Below are 18,776 nucleotides of genomic sequence, written 5' to 3' on the forward strand. Positions count from 1 at the left end.
GTGCATATTTTTCCGAGCAAGAGAAACTGCATTTCCTCACAACAGTAGATCCAAGTGCAATCGCTTCAGCACTCTTAAAGAAGATAGTCATTTCACATTTTCACGACTTAGGTATTTTTCTATCGAAAAAGTTTTATGTTGCTTTTTGTTTTGTTTGTTTTATCTTGTTCTTTCTATCTGCCTTCACAGGTGGAGCACGGTGTTGATGTATCCTGGGATTCTGTGAGGGCTTTTGTACCTTTAAAGATGCTGTGCACGACACAATACTTTCCAGGGCCATTGTTTTTCCTCAGATCTCAGTGACCTCAGATATCAATTTCACAGTGTGTGTGAGAGACAGAGCTAGTATAAGAAGAAAAATAAAAAAAAATATACATTTGTTGAAGAACCTTCATCAGAGATGGAATGATGACTGGACAAGGGAAATAAGGTGCAAAGGAAGTCTTTTATTCTTGAAATCTTCCTCATGACTCTGAATTTCTATTTAACTTACTTCACCTGAGAGCTAGTTATCCCAATATCATAGAGATTTTACCTGGGGCCATGCACGACTGAAGAGCTCAAGTCAGAAAAACGAGCATGTTTCTATGATTGACTGGCACTGCCACTACCTGCTAATGAATATTAATTCCTCCTAGAAATAGACCCAAGCTTGAGGAGTCAAGTCATCTATATTTAGTTCTTCGTGACAATCAGTAAAGAGCCTTGTCCTAAATGACCACTGGAAATAGCACATGCCTTCAGAGTGCGCCACTTACAGTTTTTTATAAGCCTTGGTTGTGCTTTTCTTTTGGCTTATTTTTGAGATTGAAATTTAATTATATTTTTCCCTTCCCTTTTGTCCCTCCAAAGTCGCCCATATAAAACCTCATTCTCCTTCAAATTCCTGCTCTTCATTCATTAATTAATGCATGCATATGTAAACACACACACACAAACTCATTCACGTGTATATTTCTAAATATACCCTGCTCACTCCATGTAGAAGTTTGAATGTAACTAACTACCATAATCTTATAGTGGGGGCACTATTAAGAGTTGTGGCTTTGCTGGAGTGGGTGTGGATTGCTGGATGGAAGTATGTCACAATGAGAAAGTGATTTGAGGTTTTTTTTTATGTTTAAAACACCAGCCAGCGACTTAGTTGACTTCCTGTTGTTTGCAAAATACAGGGTTCTCAGTTATTCCTGTATCATCATGTCTGCCTGCATGCTGCTTGCTCCCTGTCATGATGATAATGGACAGAAACTCTGAAACTGTAAGTGAGCCACCTCAGTTAAATGTTTTCCTTATAAGAGTTGCTGTGGCCATGGTGTCTCTACATAACAATAGAAACCCTAACTAAGATACTCCCTACAATGTTACTTGTATACATTTTTCAGAACTGACCATTAGGCATTGGACAATCAATTGGTGTGCTCTTCTCTATGAAAGATCAACTCTCCCATTCCCAGCTTTCCTCAGTAGCCTATATTTCCTTGTGTTAGGATTGAAGTCTCATGGGCTTTTCCCCATCCAATTTGGCTCATCCAATAGTATCAATATCATGTGGCTCACATTTGGGCAGTCATGGTGGTGAGACTCTATGTATGTAGCTTCTGGAAACACCAACTCACAGCAAACTCCTTGATCCTCTGGCTCTTCTCACCCTCTTTCCTGCAATGTTCCTGTGCCTTAGGTGTGGGAGTGTTTTGTAGATGTTTCAGTTGGGACTGGGCTCCACTACTCTGCATTGTCGTTGGCTGTGGTTTTCTATAGTGTTCTCCATCTATTGCAAAGAAAAGTTTCATCGGTAAAGGGTAAAGACTACATTTGTGTGTATAGGAGTTTAGCTAGCTTTCCAGCACCAGACATTGTTCCCATCTTCTACAGTAGGTCTTAAATCCAATTAGAAAGCTGTTGGTAATCTCCAATGTATGTCTACTTTATTAAAGGGTTTGTTGGGCTCTGTATGACTTAAAACATACAGAGTTAGTAAGGAGGTGATCCAAGACCTAGTAATTTTTCTGAAGAGGGGTAACAGTATTTCGATCTCTTTTAAAGGAATAATAGCCTTTTATGCTGTTAGTTCTATATTTAATCAATCTATCAAACCTAGAAGCATATTCTTCTTTTTTGAAAATAGAGTCTTCTCTACTGCAGAACATCCCTACCATAGTTCTCCCTCCCTCCACGTCTCCTAGCTCCTCTACATCTTCTCTATCCCCCAGATCCACATCTCTCCAGAAAAGAGCAGACCTCCAAGAGATGACAGCCAAACAGGACAAAGACACAGTAAAAAAAAATGTCAGGCTGGGGGAGTCCTCATCTTGACGCTGGACAAGGTAAGCCAATAGAAGCTTCTACTGTTAGGAGCCTCACAAAAACACCAAGCTAGTGTCCTGATACTATTTTACTAATTTTTTATTGTTAAGTGGGGCTCAAAAGTCTATGAAGAATCGATGCTTATTATCATTAATTCATTAATAATGTTGTATTAATTATAATTGGCAAAGCAGAAAGGAAGAAAAAGAAGCTGTTATATATTAGTATTTAGAAATACATATTAAAACTTATAATAGCATAAAATTGTCAGATCAAATAAAAAAGACCATAAATCATTATTATCTAGAGTTTTAGTTAACCAATACATTTAATTAACTGGCTTATTTTAACTGTGAAAAATTTAGAATGTTGGTTCCTTTGCAGCTACAGATATATAAAGGAATGAAGAATAGTTCTTTGGTATACAGGAGAGCTTGGGCAATTGTCTTTTCCTTCTTTATATTTTTGATGTCTCAGACCTTATCTGTGGGCTTGACAACATCCTTCCTTTAAATTATTAACATAAATAGCCACTTGCATTTTCTGATACCCCCAGAGATAAACATCTGACAGTATGTACACAGACTTTCTATTGCAAATCTGTGACACTTCAGTGCCCATCACTGAGAAATTTACTGAGTAGTAAATTTTTAGTCAGATCTACTCGTGTTACGTGGGAAAATGAACTATGAACAAGTGCAAATGATATTTGGCATTTAATAAAAATTTCAGTGATATTTGGCATAGAAATACAAAGATGCATTTCACTGTAATTGCTTGATGTTAAAGCAATAGAGTGTTTTCAATTTTATAGAGAAATAATGATGATAGTCAACTATGACTTTCAGATAGAGTGCCAAATATAAAAACTGCAGACTATGTGCTTTCTTGTGTGCTTTCATGAGTGTATGATCACGTAGGAAATCACATACAGTTATAGATATATAATTCATTTTTAATAACTGATAACTAATATTAAACAATTATTATTACCAGTTATAAAAGTCGAATATAGCAGGGACTATAAAAATCTCTCCAAAGATTTTTAAAAATTGGAATTTTCAGATCATGTGTTCTTTAACATCTCAAATGAGAACTATTAAAAATTTTTAAAAGACAAGCACATAAATACAAAGACTAATTGGGGGATAACTATGTTTAAATAAATCTTTATCAAATTAGTTGGCAGGTTAGATATGGTCTTGTTACAGTAATTTTTGCATGCTTGATCTACAGCAAAGAGAAACAATTATATGTTAAGTTAAAATAGGCCCTCAATCATAAATTTATTGAGAATAAAAGACCTTAATTCATTTTGGTCTTTCAACTCATTGGGCATGTAATTGAAGAGTTATAGTAAACCAGAATGTTTATATTTGATGAGGTATTAGAGTTTTTGGTGTTTATATTATATATTTCTCTTATAAAATACGATCTATGAGACTTTTTAAAGAGTAAATATTCATGCAGTTTATATAAAAATACACATAAGGGATTATTCACATAATCATATGAAGAAATTGCTAATTACTTTAGGGCTGTAAACATATATTATAAACTAACACTAAGTTATTGATTATATTTCTATGAATCATATAGCATGTATATTAAGTGTGAGCATGTTCTTTAAGGGTACCATTGCATTATCTACAAGTGACTTCCTGGCACAACCAAAACTACTACATGAGTAGACTCGCCTTGGTGTTTGAAGAACACTTAGAACTGTCTTTTCTTAGTTATTAGAAGGATAGTGATATTTCAGCTAAAAAAAATTTTTGTGATAAGTTTTTTTTGTTTCTCATAGAGAAAGAACACTGTCTACGATGATGTCATGTGCCAAAACATGCTTATGTAAATATAAACTAGAGATATATAAAGAACATTATTACATTGTACATGGTAAAACATTTAATGACATCCAGCTGTGAGTTTTTAAGCTTATTGTTTAGTTTTTACATTTCTATCTGTCTACTATGGAATTCTTCAAATTTAAACTATTAAGTGCCTCTTGGCTATAACATTGGTTTTTTTTTGCAAAAAAATAAGAGTATTTTAAAATGTAATTAAAATAAAACTTGGGAAAATGATTTTTAAAAAATAACAGTTTAAAATAAAAATATAAAATTTCACAAGTACATGTTTTAAATCTTCTTGTTAAAATAAATTTTGTATTGTATTACTAATATATAGAATTCACAATTCTTCCTGATGGTATATTCCTTTAAAACGAAAGTGAAAATCAGTGTAAATATAATTAAGGTATGTCATTTTTGTGGATAAAATTATCACAATAAAACAGTTCTTTTATACAAACAGCGTACAAAAGAATAAATTATTAGATTTTTTAGGCAAATAAATATTTAGCATCATCACTGATATAAACTAGGCACTAAGTATTCTAATCCCCCAAGGTAACCAAAATACAAAAGTCAAATAATGTCAGTTAAAGAATAAGTTTGGTTCTCTGAGTAAATATCGAACACTTGTTTATATTATTCTAAAATGTAAAATATAAATTGAATTTTTATTAGGTTATGATATCTAGTAGATATACAATGTAAAGAACGGATGGTATATTTTATACCTTTACTATATATTCACACATACTGATTTTTTTCCATAATTTGAGACTCCTCCAAACATATCAGTTTATTACCATTGTCTTGGATACACCCCAAAACTTTATGGTGACATCATATTACTGAAATACCACACATTTGAGTAGCATGATATGGAGAAACCACGCTAGTAGCAGTTTGGAAGCCTCATTCCTGCTGTGTAGCATTCAGAGCACTGCAAAGTCCTACTCATGTGACCCGGAAGGATGGAAGCAATCAACCATCTGATGTGGGTGTCAGTCGCCTGAACTATAATACCTATTGGCCAAGCAATTTATACTAACATTAATTTATGGGACTTCCCAACAACTTTCTTATTAGATCTGGGTTTACAAGATCAAACCCTTACCTGGAACCCTTAAGTGGACCCCAAGCTCACATCGGACAGTGTAACAGCGTTTCAGGGATAAACTACTGCTATCATTCTGTTAAATAAATACAGTAATGAACTCAGCCCCTTATGTTACTATCTTCAGACCCATTGATTAATGAATCTCTCAATCTTTTCTGATAAACTCTTCTCAGTATATGGCAATTAATCCAAGAACCCACAAATGGAAAAGCTGCAGAGACTGAGTCAGGATTAATGGACCATGCCAGGGAAAGTACTTTCCAGAAATAGCGGAGATGCTGTGGGTATGAACTGATAGCGGCTGTGGTTTACAAGCACAAGATCTGCATAATCACAGGTGGTGGTGGTGCACGCCTTTAATCCCAGCACTAGGAGGCAGAGCCAGGTGGATCCCTGTGAGTTGGAAGCCAGCTTTATCTACAAGAGCTAAATCCAGGGCAACCAAACTTTACACGTGGATGGAAAAGTAACACATAAAGTTGCTGGAAATTGATGACATGGAATGGAAAGTAGGTTTTCTTCAGCGATGCAACCCCTCAGATGCTCAGTCCGACATCATGCACATACAAGCATCACTTGACTCGGGGACTTAACAAAGACCACATGATGTTGGGTAGGAAGAGATGTGGATGAGAGGAAATGGTGGAGGATTTGATCAAATTATTTTATATGAATGCATAAAATTCTCAAACAATAAATTATGTATATATATATATATTTCTTTATTTAAATAAGTGATCATTTTATATTGGCAGTGAGTATTATGTTAGTATCTATTTATATTTTTATTTTAATAACACACCAGTTTCATTTATTTTCACAAAATGTTGCTAAAGTTAATATACTACCTTTCTTTTACTATATGTGCAAATTTGAGGACCCACATCGATACTTGGATTTCAAATCTAATTCTGAACCCTTGTCATTTTCTGCTCTTTCTCATTAAGTACTATTGATCTTTATATAGATATTCAAGGCCAAAGGAGTAGCTAGAAAATTGAGTTGTTTAATAATGCTTTTTCAAGGCTACATTGTTATATTGAAAACTTAATTACAAACAACACAGGTTATACTCCACAGTGACAATTCTGCTCATTGTCTCATCATTCAAACAGATTGAAACAAATAAAGACTGTGTAGCTTGTTCTCTTTAATTTCAAAAAGTAGCATTATTTTCAACTGTCAAGTTGGGCTTCTTGTAACTTTCTTATAGTGTTCTTTCCTTCCCCCTTGGCTCTTTGTCAAGCTTTTCTTTTTATTAGACAGGTGTTCCCCCCCCCCCCATAACGTTTTGGAAAATAAGAAATCTAAGTTCAATGAAAGAATCTCCACTTATCAGTTCTTCATGCTGAGAATTGTGGTGTTCATTTCATTTTGCTCTTTGAAAAAGGTCCTTTGTGCAAATCTTTCAAACATACAGTTTCATCTACCCTTTCTCCCCTCCTTCCTTTCACTCAAAATAAAATGGCGAGCAATTAAGCCAGGTTGCTATATTTGGGGCATCTAAGCTTCACAAGTTGATGGCATAATGGTTTTAATAACTACTTTAAATGTAGCATGTGACAAGCTGACACCTGAGTGCTGCGTCCTGCAATTTTGTTTCCTAGCATGCCATTGTTACACTACAAGATCAGCAACGCAATTAGAGTGAGCATTACATGTTTTCTCTAGTTCTGAGTTATATCGGATATGGACATTTCATATACCCAGGAAAAATTGTTCCAGGTAAAGTGCATGCCAAATGAATGTGATTTACTTAGAAAGGTCACAGATAGTATTTGTGATGAGCTTATCCACACCTCAATGCCCTTGTTATTGGGAATAAAACTCATCAGCGTATTGTTTGTTTCATAACATTTACTAGTTTGATAACATTTCATGAAAAATAAAAAATGGAAACGGATTTTATATTAAGATAAAAATATAGTAATTTTAATATTGATTTCAATTTTAGGTACAAATAATCCTAAAAATTATTTAAATGTCTTCTTTCAAAAAATTACTGTTAACAATATGGTAGAACTTAGTTGTTTGATGGGTCAGTAGACTGTGCAGTCTTAATAGCTTTGAAGAAACCAATTGACTTAAGTATATAATCGTGCAGATGCAATGTGGCATTTGGTAATATTCCTAACGCCGTTGGTTTTATTATTACACCTAAAAACTTTATCCCGCTTGGAAAAAAAAATCTTGCTCATCATTTCTGTTCTAAATGATTCCTTAGTTGCCACTATCAAACCAATACAAAGTGTTCTCCTGTATGACTTCCTCTGTATGGCGATTTCAGTTTCTGGTCCAGAGCCAAATTTTCCTAGGCATTCTTTAGGTTCCTTCATAACAACTCATTGTTCATCCAAGTGTCTGAGCTAGCAGTCATGTGACTAAGCAGTTAACTTTTGAAATGCAGCAACTTAGAAGAACATTAGCTTCTACCAATCCACCCAATCATAATGTCATCAAAGAGCAGAGGAAACCTATAAGAGAGATTCCCCTGTTTAGCTGAGATCCACCTACCTTACACTATCCTCAGATGTATTTGAAAAACGTCGTACTTAATACTTTCTTTTCTTGTCAAGCTATAAAAAATTCAGGAGACCATTTCCACATTGGATCATGGTACTTAAGACAATCTGAATTCACATTCTCGAGCTAGACTGTGACCACTCACACTGAAACACAGAATAAACTGTCTCCTAACAGCTTCAGGGAGCATAGTTTAGGTTGAACAGCCCTCATTCCAAATCATTCTGAGACCAACTTCAGAGAGTGTTGGAGCACAAGAGTGATCGTTTCAGTTGTATCTATGCACAAGTGGCTTACACCCTGTGCACTATACATGGGTTTTTATTAGAAAAATAAAGTGAAAACTACAGAATAAGAAGACATACAACAACAGACTTTGTGTGTGTGTGTGTCAAGGTTTCCCCATAGCTTTGCAGCCCGGGCTGGAACTAGCTCTTGTAGATGAGGCTAGCCTCAAACTCACAGAGCTCTGCCTGCCTCTGCCTCCCGAGTGGAATTAAAACATGTGCAACCATCAGCTGTCAAGAACAGACACTTCTTAGCCAGGTGAACACTTGGTACTTTCATAAGGTGAAGAGAGCAGGGAAATGCCTTCTTCTGGAGTCTTCAGCATCATTGCTCTAAAACCACGTTGGTTTTGAACTTCTCTAATTAGGAACGGTGATGGGTTAAAGTGGTACCACCTCAAACCAGCATATTTGCTGTACTCATTTACAGCTGAAGGAAAATGTAGATTTTCAGATGCTCCCAGTCTGTGAAAGATGGCGTTCATGGGCAGTTCTTGTGTATCAGCACTCACACTTCAGTGGTGTTGGTTAATTTTAATTGTATTTCCATGGCAATATCGTGGGAACAAATGCTGTGCGTGAAAATGTGGTTACAACAGTTAGAAAATGATTGTCAGCCAGGGACTTGTGGTTATTTAAATATGTTATTGGATTTCATTAGTACTTCATTATATTAATTGCTCCTAAGAACACTTAAAATAATCAGAGAGTACTCAGACTCAGAATTCTCTTTCAATTTTTAAAAATAAATTGCTATTAATTTATGCAAATTCACATTTCAAATATTTATATTATGTGACCGGTCAATAATTACATTTGTTGATCTAAATAAATAACTAGTTAAGTAGAAGGTAAGGAAAATAAATGGTCACGTAACCTAGCTTGAGGGTCTTTAGTCACTGAGCTGGAAACTTAAATTAGCTACCCAGTAAATATATTGTCCCAAAGTTCTATTAAGTCAGATAGAATAAAAATATTCACATGCAGATTCATTTTCCGTGTGTGTGTGTGTGTATGCAAAATACAAATATGAAAGCAATGAAAATAATGTTAGGCAGGGAGATCAGGGTAATCAATATATCATAAAAACCTTTCTCTCCAGTGACTTGATTTTTGTAAAAATAAAAATTTTAATAGGGCCTACATTAATGTCTAATTCAAGTTTTTCCACTGTGGATGACAGTATGTAGTCACCTGTTTTCTGAACATTTCTATACATTTTTGCTCCTACAATGTAAAATCAGATGGATCATATTGAAACAGATATTTGTTACATATGGTTAGCTAAAAACTAAAAACAAACTTCACTTCTTTTTTTTTTTCACAGAAAATTCGGTGACAATATTTGCCTCAAGAGAGAAAAATTTACAGTAAAACAAAATATGTTCCCAAAGAAAGAGAAAATTGGGGTAACTTTGAAACTATCTTCTAGTCTACAGTTTTTACATCCATTTGCAAGTTCAGGGAAGCGATGGACTGCTTCATCTGGGAGCGTGGGTACCTCCCAAGGCCGTACTAGCGAAGCTCCAGTCAGGGAGAGCAAAGGCTAGAACCCACCTAAACCGCCCTCTAAAAATGACTAAGGAACAGCTATAGAACTAGTGCTGTGTGTCTGAGCAGATACCGGCGTTTTGTTTCAGAAGTGAGTTCGTTCTCTCTCCTAGAGAGAAACATGAACAAAGGGAACACGGGGGCTGTACTGACAACAGCTGATGGGGGAAGAACGGAGCTGCCTACTCATGACAGTCTCAGCTGCTCAGTTGCCTACTCTCTGTGTTCCCTGCCCACCAAATGCACTGGGAACCCTTGTGACCTTCGCAGGACAGTAGAGCTAGGACTCTGGCTGTGGAATGAAGCAAGGAAGGCATCTGTTCTCTGACACAAAGCAGACAAACTAATCAAACCAACAAACGTTGTCTTTGGTCCCAGTTCAGCCACGGCAGGCAGCTCCTGCATCACACACCTTGCCCCAGAATTGCCTTGATTACCATAAACTTAAACCTCTGACTTTCCCATTTTAATTCACTTTTATTTGACTCAATTTCACCAATCTGTGATTAAACTTGTTTGTCCAGAAAAGTTATAGGTGCGAATAGAAACAATAAATAGAAATCCAGCGATTCTCCTTTAGTTGACAAAAACAATCAGGAAAATTGACCCGTGTCAACCCGTCACACAAACATATTCTCCCCTTATTCCTTATCACCAAGATCACAAATCAATATCTACATCACAATACACAACCTAAATAATTTTAAGTGGTCTATATTCTTAAAAAAGTCAAACATTACAACAGCATGTACGCAGTCAATTTAAGTGCTCAAAATATTCCTGAAATATTCAAGGGTTCCTGTAAAATCAAAACTAAGTTAATTTTCTTATTCTGAGAATAAAGAGTTAGGACACAGTTACATTAAAGCCAAAGCAAAGCACAAGCCAAGCAGTGTAAATCTCAATGCAAGACTTTGGGACTTCAGATCTCTGGGTTCCTAAGGGCTTGAGCAGCTCCACCACTCTGGCCTGACGTCTACTGCACAGGTAGGGAAGCTCGGGCAAGCTCTATTCCCTAGCTGTTGCTGTCCCTCCTTGTCATGATACTGGTGTTTCCATAAATGCTGAAGTCTCAACTGCAATTGTAATGAACCCTCATCAGTAGCATCTCCTTAGCTCTTGTCAGGGACTCTGACCCTACCTCATGATACTAACCTCAAACTCACTCCATGGTCCCTTCAACCCAGAGTCTTCTATCACAACTAAGACTATACCTTCAGCAATGGCCTCTCCTAGTCTCTCACACTATCTAGTATTAGCTGCGCTCCCTGGCCCCCTCATTCTTTCAGAATCAATACCTCCTAGTACCTCCCAGAACTCTCTTACACATGACTAAAGTTTACCTGCCAGCTCGAGGTACAAACTCTGGTGGCTCTGGACCAACCATAGCTTCAGGTGGCTAACCCTGAGGAAATACCTCCAAGAGGATCTTTGCCTCACCGATGGTGGTTTTTTATAATCCCAGTTGATCAGAACCATATATTCTTAGTACAAAATATCATGCAAATGTCCGTGGACGAGTCTTCATCCTAAAACTTCAGAAGCCAGGCCTCCATTACTTGTATTGCATTCAACACTCTTATCTTCCAAGTTCCTGCAGTACAACCCACGGAGCTCTGAGCACTCAACACCTTTCCTACCACCAAGTTCAATTCTCCCTGAAACATAGGCTCAAGCTTGTCACGGCAGCACCGCTATCCTGGTAGGAATTCCTGTGTTCGCTACTGTGTCTATTGTTGTGATTAAGACCATGATCAAAAGCAACTTGGAAGAACAGCTTTATTTCAGCCACCACTCTCAGGTCCCACTCCGATGCAGAGCGACATCAGGGCAGAAACTCAAGCCCGGAACCTGGAAGCGCGAATTGAGGCAGAAGCCGTGGATGGATGTCAGTAACAGGCTTGGACCTTCTGACTTGCTCATTTTGCTATTAATTTTTACACTGTAGGAACACTAATCTAACACTGCCCACATTGGACTGTGGCCTCCCATGTCAATCATTAATGAAGACAGTAGTCCCCAGACATCCCTAAAGACCAGTCTTATGGAGACATTTTCTCAATTAGTTTTCCTTTTTTAAAAAATAACTCTATCTAGTTGCGTATTGACCAAAAGTTGACATGTGGTTTATTTAAGCATAAAAAATCATGTTGGAAGGAAAAATAAAGAGATAAAATGTGTAAAGGAATATCTATAGGATAAACCACACAAATAAACATATTTTGCAAAATTATTTAACAAAAACTAATAGAATATTTAAATATAGGCAAAACTTTCTATTAAGAAGGAATAAACTAAAATATTGGCCTTATTTTATTTATTTTATTTTTATTTATTTTATTCTTAATGGTTGAACAAGCCTCTTTTCATGTTTTGTTGCTGTTGTTACTTTTTAAAGCAGGTTGTCACCTTTGAATATGAGAAGAAATGAATTTAGTAATTATTCGGAGATTGGGTATAGGAGACCTGGTGTGGGATATAGAGGAAATCAAGGATGTTAAGAAGATACATTGTGAGCAGCTTCATCCACAGGCACATCGATTATACAAACTGTGTCATTAAAGGGCAATAATCTCTCCTAATAAATTACCATAGATAGCCGTGATTTCTTAGATGATATGTAATGGGTCCTGTTGGTTATTCTATGAATGGTGAAGGAAGGATGTAATTATGACAGTTTGGGTCAAAAAAGAACTATTAGGTGTCTTTCTACCATAAGGATTACTCAAGGAATGAATAAAAAAATTGCAAAGTGAACAAGAACAGGGACTCAACACTTTCTGCCAATGAGCTGGAATCAACATTAGGTCAAGGAAATTCTCTGTTCGTCCCTACATCCAAGTCACAGTGAAAGGAGCTCTGGCTATCCCTGGCTGCAACTGAGACTTATCATCACATATTACAATATAAACTCAGTATGATGTGCACGTGTGTCAAGGATGAGCTTCTTCTGCGGACCATATTGTAAGTAGTTGGATGTGTGAGAAAGTTGGATCTCTCCTGCTAGGCATTCAGCATAATTTCATAATGTTCACCACTAGCAAAACTGCACAGCCTTAAGATTGCCATTTCCAACTGAGAGATATTCAGGTTAAGATACAAGTTCACTAAAATTGGACCTTCAATAAATATATGAAAACAACTGAAGTAATTAAAATTCTCTCACTAATTTTCAAGTTACTTCTACTCTTTTATGACAAGAGAAAGTATTTCATCCAACTCTGCCTTTTTCAAAAGATGAAGAATTATTCTGGCAAAGGGATGACTACCCACTCCCAACACTCTGAAGTCATGGATTTTCCATTGAGATTTTTGAAATAGATATATTTTTTTGTCTTTTTTTTTTGTGAAATAAGGTTTCTCTGGCTGTCCTGCCACTGGCTTTTTAGACAATTCCGGTCTAAAATTCAGAGATCTGTCTGCCTCTGCCTCTCAAGTACTGGGACAAAAGGTGTGTGCCACCACACTTTTTCGTTTGTATAAAAGTGATTTAAAAAGTTCTGGCTTTAAGTTTTATGCAGTCACTCAACAAGAAGCGAGAATTATTATTGATATTATATTTTATTTTATTTTTTATTATTATTTTTTTTTGGTTTTTCAAGACAGGGTTTCTCTGTGGCTTTGGAGCCTGTCCTGGAACTAGCTCTGTAGACCAGGCTGGCCTCGAACTCACAGAGATCCGCCTGCCTCTGCCTCCCAAGTGCTGGGATTAAAGGCATGTGCCACCCCTGGCTTGATATTATATTTTAAATTCAGCATTTCTTCCTTCCTTTTCCTCCTCACAAACCCTGCCATATACCCCTCACCCCTCTCCTTCAAATTTGTGGACTTTTTTTCTGAATGTTAGTGTATGCATATGTATATATCTATATACATACATGCCACGAGCTTTTTAATAGAAGAAAACCAAGAACAAAGCTTCAAAATGTATCCCATATCTATTTTTCCTGGCCAAGTCGCAGTCTAAGATGGATTTTTACATTTTTTTCTTGACATTCTTTGTTTGTTGTACTGCTAGATTTCATATTTCTTTCTCAAAAGAAAGAAAGAAAGAAAGAAAGAAACTTCCTAGAATCTTTTAAGTCCATACAGCACATTTTATAAGGCTCTGTTTAGTGCAAAATATCAAGTATATTACTGTATGCTTCCTCTTTTATGTATGCATTTATTTGCTTGTTTGTAAACTGTTTTCTTTTTAGAGGAAAAGTGAGCTCCCTAAGATTATCAGCACGATCGATCTTCTCCCTCCACTTCATTTCCAGTGACATCTAGGAAAGTGCACAATGTAGAGGTGATTAATCAGTATTTGCCGGAAAATGAATGATCTTCGTCTTGTCACTTTCGTAAACACCATCAATAACTGTGATGAAGTGTAATAATATTTTCAGGAAATTCTCCTGGAAACTTGAGCCTTAGAACTTTTGCCATTTGTGACTAAATCATAAAACACTAACGGTCAGTCAAACATCGAGTTTACCCTCACATATGACAATTCAATTTCTCCACTCATATTTTTCACATTAATATTAGTATAGATCCTTAGTGTGAATTTATTTCACAACACAGATTTCTACTAAGCCCTTTTAGGTGCCAGGAACTCAAGCTTTTGTTGAAAATTATGCTATAAAAATATTGCAAAAGAAGGTTTCTAAAAATAGATAAAAGAAGCATTTATTAAAACTTTTTCATAATTTTGAAGATGAAAAGTGCTTGTTCAAGCATCACGAAAAACTGCTCAGAAGTTCGTAATAATTGGACATTCAAATTGAAGGCCATTTTTACTCCAAATTAGATGCGTGGGAACTCAGAAATATCAGCTTCCTTTCTGCAACTTTATAGTCGGCAAATATCCATGTAGAGTAGACCATGTGCTCCTTCTCCAAGCTATGGCTTTCCTCCAGAATTATTTTCCCTGTACTGGGCTCTATTTCTAAAAGTTTGGAACCGCTACATTCTTAGTTCTTATGGAGATTTCTTATTATGGTTTCCAAACTGCATAAATAACATGTCTTCCTTCAGATAATCAAAATCATGTAAAATTCCTAAAGATTTGAATTTTTAATGAACTGTGCAAGGCAGGTATTTCAAGAACTATTACATATATACGATTAACAAAACTACAAAGATACTTTTAGAAGAATATTAAGGAAATCATGCATTTTAAATTTTACCATAATTGCATATGGATGAGATTATTTATAATCAATCAGGAAAATAAAATAAAGTGCAAATTCTAACTACTAACTCTAAAATGATAACTTCACAAACTATAAGTCAGCCAGGTAAGATAGATCCAGAGATTTTGATTTTGCATTTATCTAATTTATTTTTAAAAGGAAATATAAATAAGTAAAGTTGGTTTTATAAAGAAACAGAGAGCAATCACTCTCTTCCCTCCTGCTGTGAGGTCACTGATTGGCAGGAGCATCTTGTGTTTCAGGACATCCTGATATCAGAGACCTCCCAAACACAGGCAGCTGCAGCCTCTTCCATCTTCAGATTTTATTCATCTATTTCCATGGTTGCAGATCATCTCCTTTAATACCTCTGCGTCAAAGAAGGCAAACTATGTCCTTTAGAATAGAGACATTTACCCAGAATCACTGCTTTCAATCACAGCTGGAAAGTACGAAATCTTCCAAGTGCTTTTCAGAGATGAAAAATCAGTATCATGCAACAGGCATGACCTTCACAAACCGCGGAGGTGGACCTCGGCTTTGGAAAGGTTTCAGACCGGAAAGAGCGAGTTCCGCTACAAATGGAGAAAAATCACCTAATTCAAAGATCTTGAGAAGGATGAAAAGGGCCCTTTTCACTGCCTCATGCCAAACCATTAAAACAAAGAAAAGTTTAAGAGGTTCCTTTTTGATTTTCTTCTATGATCATTAGAAAAGAATACCCTTCCCTTGGCACTAGACACAAAGTCACAGTTTTTAAGTGAACCAATCCATGAAACACATTGCATTCTGAAGTGTTTGTTTTCTTTTTTCACTATTCATCTCTTTCCTTATTCCTTTCTAAATGATTAGATCTATCATCAGTTACTTGGTTTTCCGGTATCATTACTATTTGTAGCTTATTCTTCCTCTCCTACTCTCTTTGTGGATTTAGTAAAATTTCAACTGAAAGAGAGAACAGTGACAGTTAATCACCACAATAGCCATGTACATTAACAAACCCACACAGCAGGGAGAGGATGGTTATCAGTTACATAGAGACCTGATGAGGTAGGAATATCCAAGGAACCACTGAAAGTTCGTTTAGTATTATTCTACAGAGCAGTTGTATTTTTTTGTTTTTGCTTTTGTTTTTTCGAGACAGGGTTTCTCTGTGGTTTTGGAGCCTGTCCTGGAACTAGCTCTTGTAGACCAGGCTGGTCTCTAACTCACAGAGATCCGCGTGCCTCTGCCTCCCGAGTGCTGGGATTAAACGCGTGCGCCACCAACGCCCGGCAGAGCAGTTGTTTTCCAACCCTGTCTTCACGTACAATACAACACTAAGGACATTTTAAGATAAACTCACAAATTAGAGCTCTACGTAAATGTACTCAAATCATGTAGGTGTGTCATCATATTTGTGGCATATTTAAGGAATCCGAGAGAGCTGGTAATAAAGGATCTCGAGTGTCTATTAGGAGAACACTCACAATAAGAAAGCCTCTGATAGGCCCGGCGGTGGTGGCGCACGCCTTTAATCCCGGCACTCGGGAGGCAGAGGCACGCGGATCTCTGTGAGTTAGAGACCAGCCTGGTCTACAAGAGCTAGTTCCAGGACAGGCTCCAAAACCACAGAGAAACCCTGACTCGAAAACCAAAAACCAAAAACCAAAACCAAAACCAAAACCAAAACCAAAAACAAAAACAAAAACAAAAACAAAAACAAAAAAAAGAAAGCCTCTGCTTTCCTCTGCTCTGTGGACGCTGGTAGTTGAGAACCGAACTCTGACCACCAAACAAGGGAAAGGGAAAACAGGAGACAAGACAGACAAGACAAGCATGCTTCCTGTGTGTGCATCTAGTACCTCAGACCATGCGCTAATGGGCGGATATCCAAGAGGCTATTGGCTGAATGGATTCCCACAACAATAATTAGCTACCTGAGTGACCCAGCTGAAGATTCTCGTGAGACAGTACTTTACATACACCTTACAGGATATAAAAACAACTGGAAAAGAGGATGATATATACTGGAAATTTGTGGCGAAATCAGAGCGCTCACCCACTACTGAATGGGGTGTGAAACTGGACAGTCATTCCCAATAGAAACTTGTCATTTCCTCAAAAGTATAACCATAGCAACCACACAGCCCACCGGCTCTGCTTTTCATAAACCAAAGACTGAGAACTCATCTGCACTAAGGTTTATGTACACATTTGTAAATACTGTTCCACACCGGAACAGTACACACTAGAAACAACACACACTGGGAAGTGGATAAACAGACTATCACTCAACTGAAGAAGGTTAGATATATCAGTTCATTCTACACCAGGTATAAGCTTTGGAAATATGTCTAGTGAAGGAAGAAATTCACAAAATACAACCTATTATATAATTTAATTTATGCTAACATTTTCACAATAGACAAATCTTTAGAGATAGGCATGTGTTTGTCAAGGGCTAAATGGCAGAGAAGGGAGCAATTACTACAAGTGGACAATGATTATGTTCGAAAATTAATTTTGTTGAAGAATGTATATGTCTGAAAATTATGGGATTTACATGTCAAGAAGATGCTAAAAGATAAAGAAAAACATATCTTGAGATAAAAAATATTTTATATTTATATTGATATAAAGAAATGGAAAATAGCAAAATCCAAAAATTCAGCCTCTAAGATATTCTTCCATTGCTTTTGTACACATTGGCACCATTGAGTATCATCAACACATTTAAAAAGGACATTTAGCTTTCTTAAACCTAACAATAAAGGTGATAAGATATGAGTCTTCCTAGGTTTTCTTGTATGGTAAACGTAAGATATTCCTCTGTCTTTTTGCTGTGTTATATGACTGTCTTCGTAGTACTTTTCATTTATCTTGTGACAAAGAAGAAGCTGCCCCACTGCTCAGCTGTGGAGAAACTTGCACACTCAAGACCTGCAGGGTGACTGTGTGTACCCAGGGCCCCGGTCCCAGTACTAACTATAAGTTCTGAATTGCTCTGACTTGACAGATCTTGGCCATGAACTCTGTCTGACCTAGTTCTTTTGTCAGATGAAAACTCAGCACTGCTGATACGAAGATGGTCGCCAGCTGTGCTCATGATCGAAGAAGCAACAGATCAGGATTGAACTCCTGAACCTGTCCACCAAAACTGTGTGACACAGCACATGTTCATATTCAGCGACACTGTAAGTATCAGTAGGTCCCTGAGTATTCTTTGTCCCTGGGGTTTTAGTCCCACCGTGAAGAATATATGACACTTTCCTTTCTAGTGCATTGAAAATTTCTCTGTCTACATAATTTGGATCCAAGAAGTTTTTACTGATGGCTGGGGCCTTGGGGCCCAATATCACTATCTTCACAGTCATTTTTATTATCCTTTGTCGTAGAACAGTTTCATCCCAGATCTTCCATTTTGGAGGAAAACTTAAGGAATAGGATTTAAAATATAAGTGAAACAACAGTGTTTTTAGGAAGGTAAAGAACAGAATGTTCTAAGTGGAGGTACACATTCCATTCTTCAAAGAAGCTCCTTACTACAAGAAGCAAACAAATCAAAATAGCTTCAGGACATTACGGAAACTGACCGGATTCGCGGATCCTCTTTGACCCTTAACCCTGGTTTCATGAAATGAGTTCTTAAAGATTATGAGTAATCCTGTTTGATAACTTTAATTAGAAAGCTGTGTGTTAGTATCAAGGCAAGGATATACCATAATAGGGATCTATGCATTTCTAGTCTACTATTTCATCCTCTGGAGGGTCTGCTCTTTTGGGTTTATTGGCTTCTTTTGCTCTCATCTCTCACCAGAAATAATAATGTTAAGAAACAGAAATAAAATAAAAGGAAAAGGTCTACAAGAGCTAGTTCCAGGACGGCAACCAAAAGCTATGGAGAAACCCTGTCTCGAAAATCAAAACAAACAAACAAATAAACAAACAAACAAATAAATAAAATAAAAGCAAAAAGACTCAA

General features: G+C 36.6%; 1 protein-coding gene across 1 annotated transcript in view; it reads right to left on the bottom strand.

Annotated features, from left to right (window-relative positions):
• Nucleotides 1-18,776, bottom strand: part of Znf804a (zinc finger protein 804A) — a 190,913-nt gene that overhangs the window by 56,216 nt on the left and 115,921 nt on the right. The gene's annotated exons all lie outside the window — the stretch shown is intronic.

Source organism: Alexandromys fortis, unplaced genomic scaffold, assembly GCF_014885135.2.
Source record: "Alexandromys fortis isolate MF-2015 unplaced genomic scaffold, M_Fortis_MF-2015_v1.1 scaffold_8_1_9099942, whole genome shotgun sequence".
Lineage (NCBI taxonomy): Eukaryota > Metazoa > Chordata > Mammalia > Rodentia > Cricetidae > Alexandromys > Alexandromys fortis.